The sequence below is a fragment of the Talpa europaea genome (assembly GCF_964194135.1).
Source record: "Talpa europaea genome assembly, chromosome: X".
Classification (NCBI taxonomy): Eukaryota; Metazoa; Chordata; class Mammalia; order Eulipotyphla; family Talpidae; genus Talpa; species Talpa europaea.
Genome location: NC_140081.1, coordinates 21,864,804 through 21,876,516, shown reverse-complemented (window position 1 = coordinate 21,876,516; position 11,713 = coordinate 21,864,804). Strand labels below are relative to the sequence as shown.

Sequence of the window (11,713 nt, the reverse complement as noted above, 5' to 3'; positions counted from 1 at the left end):
ATTTGGAGGAGCTTCCATGATTCATCAGAGCTTGCCCCTGCTCCCAGTTGGTATGTAGTAGTGGAAAGGGAGAAACTGAGAAACAGGATCCAATGCTGAGCCTAATATGCTGTTACTTGACAAGGCACTTAAGCCTTCTGTGTTCCTGTCTGCCAAATGAGAAAACAGAACAGGTACAGCTTCGTCCATTCTGTCTCCTTACCAAACACTTTCTTTTGCTGATTTGATTCACTTTAGTAAATCTTTATTATACTTATAAGTGAGCCATAACCCTCTCACTAGTGCTCAAAATACTTGGGGGAAAACAAAAATACACAGTAACACCAAATCAGTAAAAACTATATTTATTACTTGTATAACTGGAGTGTAATGGGGGTGTTGGACTGTAGTGAAGGATTATGTGTGCCTTGATGTGGGGGTGCTATGGTAACAGACATCTGAAGAGGTGTGAATCTGTACCCCTAAATCATATACAGTGTTGTAAAGCAATGTTACTTCAGTTAAAACGATTCTAATATGAGTTGCTACTCATATTAGAACTATAATATATACATTGAGATTTGTATAACTCCAAGGCATAATTTAGATCGAGGCTGATACATTGGTTGAGAAGAAGGATGGCTGAAAATTCTGTTTATGACAGATGAGTGCTGGTATACCTACAATTGAGGTGATTTTATTTTAGGTGGTGCATATATAACCGCACTCGTACAAGTTATTCTTTTTTTTTTTAAGATTTATTTATTTATTCATTCATTCATTCATTTATTTATTTATACAAGCACTGGGTACAGTCAGAAGTACAGCACGGGAGGGTGAGAGAATTCACCAGAGCCAGAGCGGGGAGCAGAGCAGGCAGAAGGACCGAAGCACACTGCTGAGGGGAGCAGCGGGTGGCAGGAGAGGTCTGCGCGCCATGTGGGACCCTCCTCCAGTGGCCGGGGAGCAGCCGGGGATCGAACCAGCGCTGCAGAGGCTGCGTACAGCTTTGCAACCCAGCGCTCAACCACTGTGCCACCGGGGAGGCCCTACAAGTTATTCTTTTAATGTACATTAGAAAAGGATTTCTAGCATTAAAACTTTGGTACTATGGGTAGTTTCTCTTAGGTGAAACTGAGTATAAAATTTTAAATTTAATTTTAAGCAAAAATATCACGTATATAGCAGACAGGTGTTTTGAAGATGAGGCATTATGAAAGTGGTGCAAGGAATACATTGAGAAATGTCCTGTTGGGCCTAATTAAGGTATTGCATAGGGAAAAGTTATTTATTTCCATCCATTCATTTACTCATCTTCATTTGATAACTATGTGGAGAATTTGGGCTTGGCACAAGCTGTATAGAGACAACACACTGTTAATGTGAGCTCTGGACCAGACCAACCCAGACTCTGCTCACTGCTCCACTATTAGACCAATTCAGTCCTGGGTTGGCTCTCACAGTCTGTGCCTTGGTTCATTTTTGGTTAAAGGAGAAATGAGAAGCACCTGCTTCTTGATTTGTTGGCAGAGTAAATGAGATAATCCATATAAGGGATTTGGAACAAATGTAAATGCTAGTAAAACATTTAGTAAATGTTCCCAAAAAAGTTCATTTATGTGATTATATGAATATACATATATTCATATAATACACATATTGCATTATATATTATATATGAATATATATTTCTGTCAGTCCTCTCATATGTGAGCTGAAAAGATTAACTTATTTTAAGTATAATTGAAGTTCATCCACTATATAAAGATTCATTGGCTGATTGATAACTCTTTCCACCAAACTTTTAGTTTTTAGAACTCCCTTATCTTGTGTTGCTGAAGGTTCATTTTCTGTGTTGTTCCTGATTTGCATGGCGTGTTGTACTTTTTAGAAACTTTTAAAAGGATGGCCTAATCTCTGAGCAGAGGCACCGTGACATTCAAATGAAGTGTATCTTTTTGAAAAAAAAAGATTTATTTTTTAATTTATTTTATGCATGGAAGAACTGGGGTGTAGGCCAGAGGTGCAGAGGGTGAGAGGATTCACAAGAAATTGAGCGGGGAGCAGAACAGGCAGATCTACTGAAATACACTGCTGAGGGGGGCAGCGGGCGAAACAGGAGAGGTCTGCTGCGCCTTGTGGGTCAGCACATGGGGATAGAACTAGCTGGGGGTAGAACTCGTGCCACCGTGGCTGTTGATATCTTGATAGTGTTGAGACTTTAATACCTGCGCCACCAGGGATGCCCCTCAAATGAAGTATACATTAATTCTTTTCCAAATGGAGGTGAAATTGTAATTCTAACTGGTAAGAAGAAGGAATGAAACTCAGTATAGTATCTATGTCTAACCCTATAAACCCAGAAACCAGTATTTGAAAAACATAAAATCATTCTGTTGCAGTTGTATGTGTTAGAAATCCAATATGAATGAATTAAAGTTACTTAATTTTCTTCAGAATTATCTCTACTAAAATGAACTCAACTTTTGTTTCTAAAAAAAAAAATCTTAGCACATTATTTCCTAAACTATGTTACTTGGAATTGTAGCTGGGTAGTTTAATTAAATCTAGAAACAGCTACTTCCCAAATGGTTCTTCACTTATAAGCAAAATAATAAACATAAAATTATATTATTTAATTAATGCAGATATCTTACATTTATTTTTAAATGTACAAGGTATTTAAATTTCTACTGAAAATATAACTTGTAAGATTCAGTGCATCTGTTTGTTCATGGTTTAAAATTAAACACCAGTCTTTTTTGATTATTTTGATTTTCTTCATTTTTCTAAATTTCAAATATCTTTCCAATTTTTTATTTTAAAATCTGTACTTAATATTCCAGTAGATTAAGTATATGAGGTATATTCCTTATACAAAAGATTGTGAGAAATGGAAGCAACTTCTTCAACAGGCAGAAATTCTTTGGCAGAATGATAAGACATTGTGTTGGTTAAACTACTAAGTACAAGCAAGGGAAAAAAAATGTTGGAAAGCTTATAAACTAATGTTCTCTGTCATTGAACAAAAAAAGTCCATGTGAGGATGAAAGACAATTTATGAAGTCACAATGTACAGTCATTATTTTACTGGTCAAAGATTAGTATTTTACTGGTGAAAAAATTGGTCAAATATTTATAAACATAAATTAACAGTAAGAGCCTACTCATCAAAGTGGATAAATGTACCATTGATGAACCAGATATTAGCCAAATATTCAAATGTTAAATATAAAGTATGTACAGAAATTCTAAAGACTTTCTACTTGCTGCACTTTCTATGTAAGGACCATTATCATAAAATGGAATGAGGGCTGGATACCTTTGACATAATAAACTGTTTTTGTTTGTGGATTGTCTTTGTACATTTTAGTTTGCATGTTACATGCTCAAGGTACTCATGCATTTTTGCAATTATATTAACATAAGGGAGATGTTCCAAGAATGAACTTACATATATTTTTGCCATCTCAGAAAATGATAAATAACAAAGTGTTCTCATTTACTTACTCAGCCTAATAAATAATTTTTAAAAGGATCTATTTATTTTTTAGACCTGAAAATGTTAGTTAGAAAACTGATATTGCTAAATTGGTTTTGAAGTGACAGTATTTTGGCAGATAGGTATTTTCTGTAACAGTGCCTCATGTAATAACATAATGTAAAGGTATAATTTACCTACTTTCACATATTTAAACTTGGAGGAAATAATGTTCAGATCATAATTAAATTTAGAAATTATTTTTATAACACAACTAAGTTGACTTTTTTTAACCTGGTAGAGATTCATATGGTTAATTAAAGATTCAAGGTTTTCTTCATTTGTTCGATTAAGGTACTCAGCTGTTATTTATTAAAATTAAAATAATTCCTGCCTAATGATAACCTCATGGAATATTAAATTAAATAATTCTTAATATTTCTCTTGTTGACCCCCTTTTCTCCATTTCACATTATAAGAACAAAAAAAAATAGAGCCAAATGAAATTCATGCCAGGAGGATTGAAATCTTCAATTCTCTTAATGAAAATTAATTTCCATTTAATTTCTCTAGTGATCATATAGCACCCATTTGGAGAACAAGAAAGAATTTAAATAAAAACTGCTGACAGGTGCTCTTTTAGCAGTTAATTTATTAGTGAAAAAATACATATATACATGTATGTGTGTGTGTGTGTATATATATATATGAGTAATTGTAATTCAGTTTAATGAAATACTCTGTTTTAAAATTAATTTCCAAATTATTATTGCTATTTTAAAGTTCACAAATTTCTTAGGTATGATTTGTACAGTGCATTTAATTTTATTCCACATAAATGCCCTTTACTAGTTTATAAGCTCTTTCATGGTTATAATAATTTATATCTGTTCCTGTAGCACTGATCTGTCTTATAATCAGAACCAAGTAATTGCCATCTAAATGCATGGATAAATGACTTAATTTGTGAAATTTTAAAACGGAAAGACTATTCTACAATTTGAAGCAAGAAAATAAGGACACAGCTTATTATAATGGCTACTATGATAAATTACCACTGGAAGTGTAGCCTTGTCTCATTAGTTTCCTAGGTCTGTCATAACAAATTACTGCAAACTAGGTAGCTCAAAACAACTGAAATGTAGGGCCTCCCTGGTGGCGCAAGGGGTTAAGCACCGCACTATGAAGCAATCTGCAATCTCTGCAGCATGGGTTTGATCCCTGGCCGGCCAGGGAGAAACCCACGTGGAGCAGCAGACCTCTCCTGTCTCTGTTGCTCCCCTCAGCAGTGTATTTCAGTCAGTCTACCTGTTCTGTTCCCTGCACTGTCTATGGTGAAGCCTCTCATCCCCCACGTCTCTGGCCTGTGCCCCAGCTCTTGTATGCATAAATAAATCTTTATATATATATATATATATATATATATATATATATATACAACTGAAATGTATTGCCTCACACTTCTGGAGGCTACCAATCTGAAATCAAGGTAAAACTATCTCAGAAGACTATGGGTGAATTAGTCCATTATAATAGCTCTCTGGCCCCAAACATTTCTTGGCTTGTAACTCCATCATTGCAACCTAAAAATAATGGTAATATTGCCTCGTCTTCTCTATTTTCTCTTCTGTCTATCTCAAGTGTCCCTCTGCCTTTCTCTTACGAGGAGTCTCGTAGTATTAAAGGCCCTCTGGGTTTATTCAAGTTGCAAGATCTTAAGTGAATTACGTATGCAAATACTTTTTTCCCAAATAAAATAACTTGCACTTGTTCCAGGAATTTTACATTCTGGGGACCTCATTTTAATCCACTGCATCTCCCCATTGTGACTGAATGAACCTCGTAAGCATACCATACTGTCTTAAATCCTTGTATTTTCCATATCAGCATGCATTCAAAGACATAATCTTGGTTAATAGTTATTGTCAATTCTGTTATCATTGCAGCAGTTGTTTTACACATACAAACACATAGAATTCCCATATCACCCATAAAAGATTAGGAACGCATCTTGGCATTTCTAGACAATGGAACTGAGGCTTGTAGATCTTAATTTATTTGTTCAAATTTGCACAAATAAAAGGTGACAGAGTTGGAGCACCAGGACACTTACACTTTTGGAGTACCACAGCTATTTCCAGTGGAACTAAACACATTTTGATAATGAATATAGCCCTCTAGACATTCATGTCCTGTGATGGCATTCACATGAAAATACATATGTATCCAATTCAAAAGACCAAATTTTGGGGCCTCCCCGGTGGCGCAGCGGTTGAGCGCTGGGTTGCGAAGCTGCGCGCAGCCTCTGCGGCGCCGGTTCGATCCCCGGCTGCTCCCTGGCCACCGGAGGAGGGTCCCACATGGCGCGCAGACCTCTCCTGCCGCCCGCTGCTCCCCTCAGCAGTGTACTTCGGTCCTTCTGCCTGCTCTGCTCCCCGCTCTGGCTCTGGTGAATTCTCTCACCCTCCCTCCCGCACTTCTGACTGTACCCAGTGCATGTATAAACAAAACAAGCAAACAGACCAGCAAACAAATAAATAAAGCATGCCTCTAAAAAAAAAAATAAAAAAAATAAAAAAAAACAAAAGACCAAATTTTATTTAATTACATTTCTGCAATCTGTTCAGACAGTACATTTAAATCCCTTAAGTTTGCTAGACATTTAATAAGTGTTAATACTAAGTGCACTATTTTTCTTGAGTAGCTTATGAAGTAATTTCCTCATCATAAAATAAGAAATATTTAAAAATACACCACTGGGGCCTCCCCGGTGGCGCAGCGGTTGAGCGCTGGGTTGCGAAGCTGTGCGCAGCCTCTGCAGCGCCGGTTCGATTCCCGGCTGCTCCCCAGCCGCCAGAGGAGGGTCCCACATGGCGCACAGACCTCTCCTGCCGCCCGCTGCTCCCCTCAGCAGTGTACTTCAGTCCTTCTGCCTGCTCTGCTCCCTGCTCTGGCTCTGGTGAATTCTCTCACCCTCCCGCGCTTCTGACTGTACCCAGTGCATGTATAAACAAAACAAACAAACAAATAAATAAATAAAATAAAAACATGCCTCTAATAAATAAATAAATAAATAAATAAATAAATAATTAAAAATTAAAAATACACCACTGAATGTGTCACAAGGAAGTTATCAACAGTGATTTAAATTATATAATTCTGTTTTGCACATTTTTATATAAAAATGATTGTGAAAACTGCTTGTGTTGCTAAACATGGGTCTGTTGACCGAAAATACAGAATTCAATAGCCATACCACTGTGTTTTGAGAAAAGAGATAATTTATTGCAAGGTTACCTGGCAAGGACACTAGAGGCAAGGCTAAAAATCACTCACTCCAAGGATGGGACTTTGGGCATTATTTATGGGGTTTGGGAACAAAGGAAGTATATAAAAATGCAAGTTTGTGGAGGCTGATGGGTTGCTATCTGATGAATCATGGTATAGTTTAAATTTGCATCCAAAACTACAACAACAGTGAGCATCCCTTGCTTGTAAATATCGGTCATTGAACCACGAGTCAGGCAACTTAGTTCCTTTTTCCTGTGGTGCGTTTTGTTCTTGTCAGTGAGAGGTCACCTTAAGGATAGTGAACGTCCTTCTGGGTCTGCACTCTGAAATGCAACTTGTCAACTTATGAAAAATTGTTTTTCCCCTCTGTTAGTTTAGGGTCTTTCTGATCCCATTATTTCATTCTTGCAAGTTCTACTGTTCTTGCAAGATAAGCAGAAACAGGAAAGGACTACCACAACCACTGTGGTTTCAGTTGTATATATGTATATCCCCTAGTTTGGTTTTCAGCCTGATATAATTTAGATTTGAGCTATCTACTGAGATTGACTATTGAAATACCACAGCTAACCACAATACCAGAAGTTGCTTGTGATCTTAGAAAATAGTTTCTTTTGGTGACAGAAATAAAACAAAATAATAATCAGTTAAGAAAGGTTACCAATAGCCCACATCATCTTAATTCTGTCAGGAATTGAGATACTTTGAAATTTACACAGTACTCTTAGCCTCAGTGTGGATCGCTTTATGGTTCCAGTGGAAAAAACTAGGATTATTTGCCTGGATTCTTCCTCCAGGGTTGAGTCTAAAATCCATTTCCACCCACTCCTCCTAGATTTATGCGTTGTTTAAAAGAACTTGAACTTAAGCTTCCCACTGCTGCTTTCAGGATGAATAAAAACCTCAAAAGTAAAAAAAGACTTCAGATTTGCTCTGACTTCTTGAATCAAATGTCTTTCTTTTTCTTTTTTTAATTGATGAGCATTGGTTTATAACACTGTATATGTTTTAGAGGTATAGGATCTCCCCCTTCATAATCTTCCACCAAAGTTCTTAAAGAAATGAGAATCAAGGACTTTATTAATCAATTAGGCAATCAGTTTTCTCTGACCAGGTGACTTTTTACTTTCATATTTTTATTGTGGTGAGAATATTTAAAATGAGAGCTATCCTCTTAATTGTTAACTGTAGGCACAATGTTGTACAACAGATCTCTAGAATTTACTCATCTTGTAGAACTGAAACTTTATATACTTTAAGCAACTGTTATAGGGCAACCCCAATACAAAATGCGTTGCCTGACTGTGGGTCCTCACCCGTGCGCTTAAAAGGACTTATCAATACTCTCCTGCAGGCACACGCGAAAGGTTAATAAAAGGTTTATTTACAAGGGAAGGGGAAATGAGGAAATGTACAACTCAGGGAGAAAAGTGGGAGACAAAGTTTTAAATGTGTCCTACCCGATCTGCCGATCTGGAATCCCAAATGGCACTCTGAGAGCTGGCCGCGAGCCAGGAGCCGTGAAGCCAGGAGGCGAGCAAGAGAGCGAGCCCCCCCAAGGCCCACGTGTTTGGTTTTTCATACCAACCGTGGCTGCTTAACTCCACCCTCAGGTCCCTGCCACCTTCCCTTTGGTGGTGACAGGATTTGTCTTTCCCAATGTCCTGATGGCTTTGGTCTGGAGTTGGGGTGGAGTCCACAAAGCCTGCATGGAATTAGCTCAAAACATCTTTCCCCCTAACACTACAACTTCCAATTTTCCCCCTCCTTTCATCCCCTGGCAACCACCATTCTTCTCTCTGCTTCTATGAATTTGACTATTTTGAACATCTCATACAAATGGATTCATGCAGTATTTGTCCTTCTGTTACTGGCTTATTTCACTTTGTGTAGTGATTCAGCAATCCCACTTCTGGGTGTATATCCACAAAAGCTGGGACATCAGCTGTGCTTACAAGTTCCTTCCAGGAATATATTGGCAATTTGGGGCAGGCTCAAGTGAGAATGCAAAGGTATTATCTTCTGGCTTCCCTGGTCTCTGGGAGGATCACAGTCAGCTTCTAGATATGTACTAAATTAGAACCTTGACCTACAGGCAACAGCTTTTAAGATATGCAAATAGGCCTCCTTCAGGGAAATACAAAAAAAATGGACAGTTTTGCCTGCACCGTCTGTTTTGTGCCCTGGAGGATAGCATAGCAACACCTTCCAAGGCTTTAAGAACCATTTATTTGTTTACTCTACTATTATGTGTCTATTACTTACCTAACCAGCTAGTATCACTCCTGTTCAAAAGCTAAACTTTGAACCATGAGGTTGTGTCCACAGAGGAAGCCGCTTATTAACATGTGGTGTCATCACAGGAGAACAGTAGTTAGTATACTAAACAAATCATCTCTTGGAGGGATGAGTGGATAAAGGTTATATAGGGAAAAAAGGAAGGCAAGCACTTGAGGGGCAGAGAGACATGAGGACGGTTTCTTTATTCTCAGGTCTGGGAAGGCCTGGACTGTCCACAGGCAGTTAGTCATGGGATTATTGATGACCTTCCTGGAAAACTTACTGTTTTGTGGGTTTTCAGTTTAAAATGGCTTGAGAGTATTCATGAGCTTTGATGTTATGAGCACCCTCTCCTCAGAGGCAAAAGAAATCTTTAAGCATTAAGCAGCCTATCACCATGGCTTCTAAGGCAGAGGTCAAGTCATTATTCTTGGTTTAGTCCCAACCACAGGTGTACAACCACGGAGATAGGTTTTGGGGGGCCTGTCTTACCCTTTGCTCCCTCAAGAGAAACTGACAATTGCCAATTCCCTCTTGATTGTATGGCACCATGGTGGGAGTGGGGTTTATAGTGAGTGTCTCGCCTTTCCTACCCATTTTTTTTTAAAGATTTATTTTTATTTATACAAGAACTGAGGCATAGGCCAGAGGCGTGGGGGGTGGGAGGATTCACCAGAGACAGAGTGGAGGGCAGAACAGGCAGATGGACTGAAGACATTGCTGAGGGTTAGCAGAAGGTGAGACAGGAGATGTCTGCTGCACCATCTGGGAATCTCCCTGGCCGGCTGGGAATCAAACCCGTGCTACAGAGGCTGTGGACAGCTTCACAGCACTGGGCTCTACCCACTGTGCCACCGGGGAGGCTCCTTTCCTACCCATTTTGATGTGGTATTTTCTCATTCACCCAATTTGTAGGAGTCACAGCTAGTTTCTGGTTTTCTCTCACAGGGAATTGCTCCATGTGTTGCTGTAGATTCTGTATATCTGTGAATGAAGTGATTTAAGGAATTGCTGTCAACCTAAAAATTCAGGAGGCAACTACAAAGACAACGTGTGTTTATTTAGGTTCAAAGCATTACAGTTCAGGGGCACAGATTAGATTCTGATAGAAAACCCAAATAGCATCCCAAAGAGCAACACAATAAATAGATAAATACATAAACAAATAGTTTTATAGGAAGAAGAGAGGGAGATGAGGTAAGTGGTTTTAAAATAGTTCATTTTGGTACTCACACACTTAAGCTATTCTTGCCTCTACATAATTAGTTACTGATTCTATCCTCAGGCAAAAAAAAAAAAAAAAATCTGTACACTTCAGTTCTCCTGATGACTTCTCAAACAATTATTTGCTTGACGGTTTCTTACAACAGTTGCTTTTTGGCCCAGTTCAAAGGTTTCTGGCCCAGTTGAAAAAACACAGGTAGCAGATGTCTGTCCTTGTAAGTCAGCACTTCATGTGGGCTGGTGTCTCTCTGGAAAAGGCGGTGTCTCCAGCACGATGGGGGGCTTCAGCAGTGAGTAGCACTGCTGTGCCCTTCACCCTTGAGTGCTGAGTCCTCTTGAAGAATGAGAAAGGGCAATATATACCTCCATTTCATGATATTTCAATTTATGTAGATAAGGATGTGTTCCGTGTTCCACATGATAGCTGAAGTACATGCTGGTCTAATGCACAAATGGATATTGCTAAAAGGACCTTTTAAATCCAATTAAACAAGGTGTCAAAAAAGGAAAACTCCATTAAATTGCAAATTTGTTCCCTTATAAAGGATCTATTTGGAACTATGGGGCCATCCCTCAGACTTGGGAAGACCCTGGACATAACGACAAACACACTGGCAATTGTGGTGACAGTGATCCAGCTGATGTGTGTGCAATGGAAGCGAGGTATGCGCAAGAGGTGAAATAATCAGGGTGACAATTTTGGGCATGTTGGCTATCTATGATGAGGAAACTTACTGGAGTGTTGTTGCCATTAATGTGAATGATCCTGATGCAGCTTATTATAACAATATTATTGATGTCAAGCAACTGAAACCTGGCTACCTGGAAGCCCCTATGAACTGGTTTAGGAGGTATAAAGTTGCTGATGGAAAACCAGAGAACCAGTTTGCTTTCAATGCAGAATTTAAACGTATGGACTTTGCAATTGACATTGAAAGCACTCATGACCTTTGGAGAACATTCGTTACCAAGAAAACTGATGAAGAAGAAATAAGTTGCATGAATACAGCAGTCTCTGAGAGTCCATTCAAGTGTGATCCCAATGCTGCCAAAGCCATTAAGGATGCTTTACCACCACCATGGAAGTCTGTCTGCATAGGACCAACTGGTGTGGACAATTGGGTCCATCACCAGAAAAACTAAGAAAACTTCTCTGAAATACAAGCTGATATTGTTGTATCCTGTTCATCTGGAAGTGTTAGATGCAAAAGTAGTAGCTTTTCAGGGTTTTAAATATATAGAACTGGGGGACCTCCCTGATGGTGCAGGAGTTAAAGACACAGTGCTATCAAGTTGTTGGCTGCCACTGCAGCACATTCGATACCCCCGTCAGGGAGCTAACCCATATGGTGCAGCAGACCTTTCCTGTCTTGCTTGCTGCTCCCCTCAGGAGTGTATTTCAATAGATCTGCCTGTTCTGCTTCCCACTCTGTCTCTGGTAAATCCTCTCATCCCCGC

The 11,713-nt window shown here is 38.8% G+C and overlaps 1 pseudogene across 1 annotated transcript; it reads left to right on the top strand.

The window, feature by feature from the left end:
• The first annotated feature begins 10,529 nt into the window (after positions 1 to 10,529).
• LOC311187212 (inorganic pyrophosphatase-like) lies at positions 10,530 to 11,398 on the top strand (annotated as a pseudogene). The gene has a single exon. The product of its transcript is annotated as an inorganic pyrophosphatase-like (transcript).
• The last annotated feature ends 315 nt before the right edge of the window (positions 11,399 to 11,713 follow it).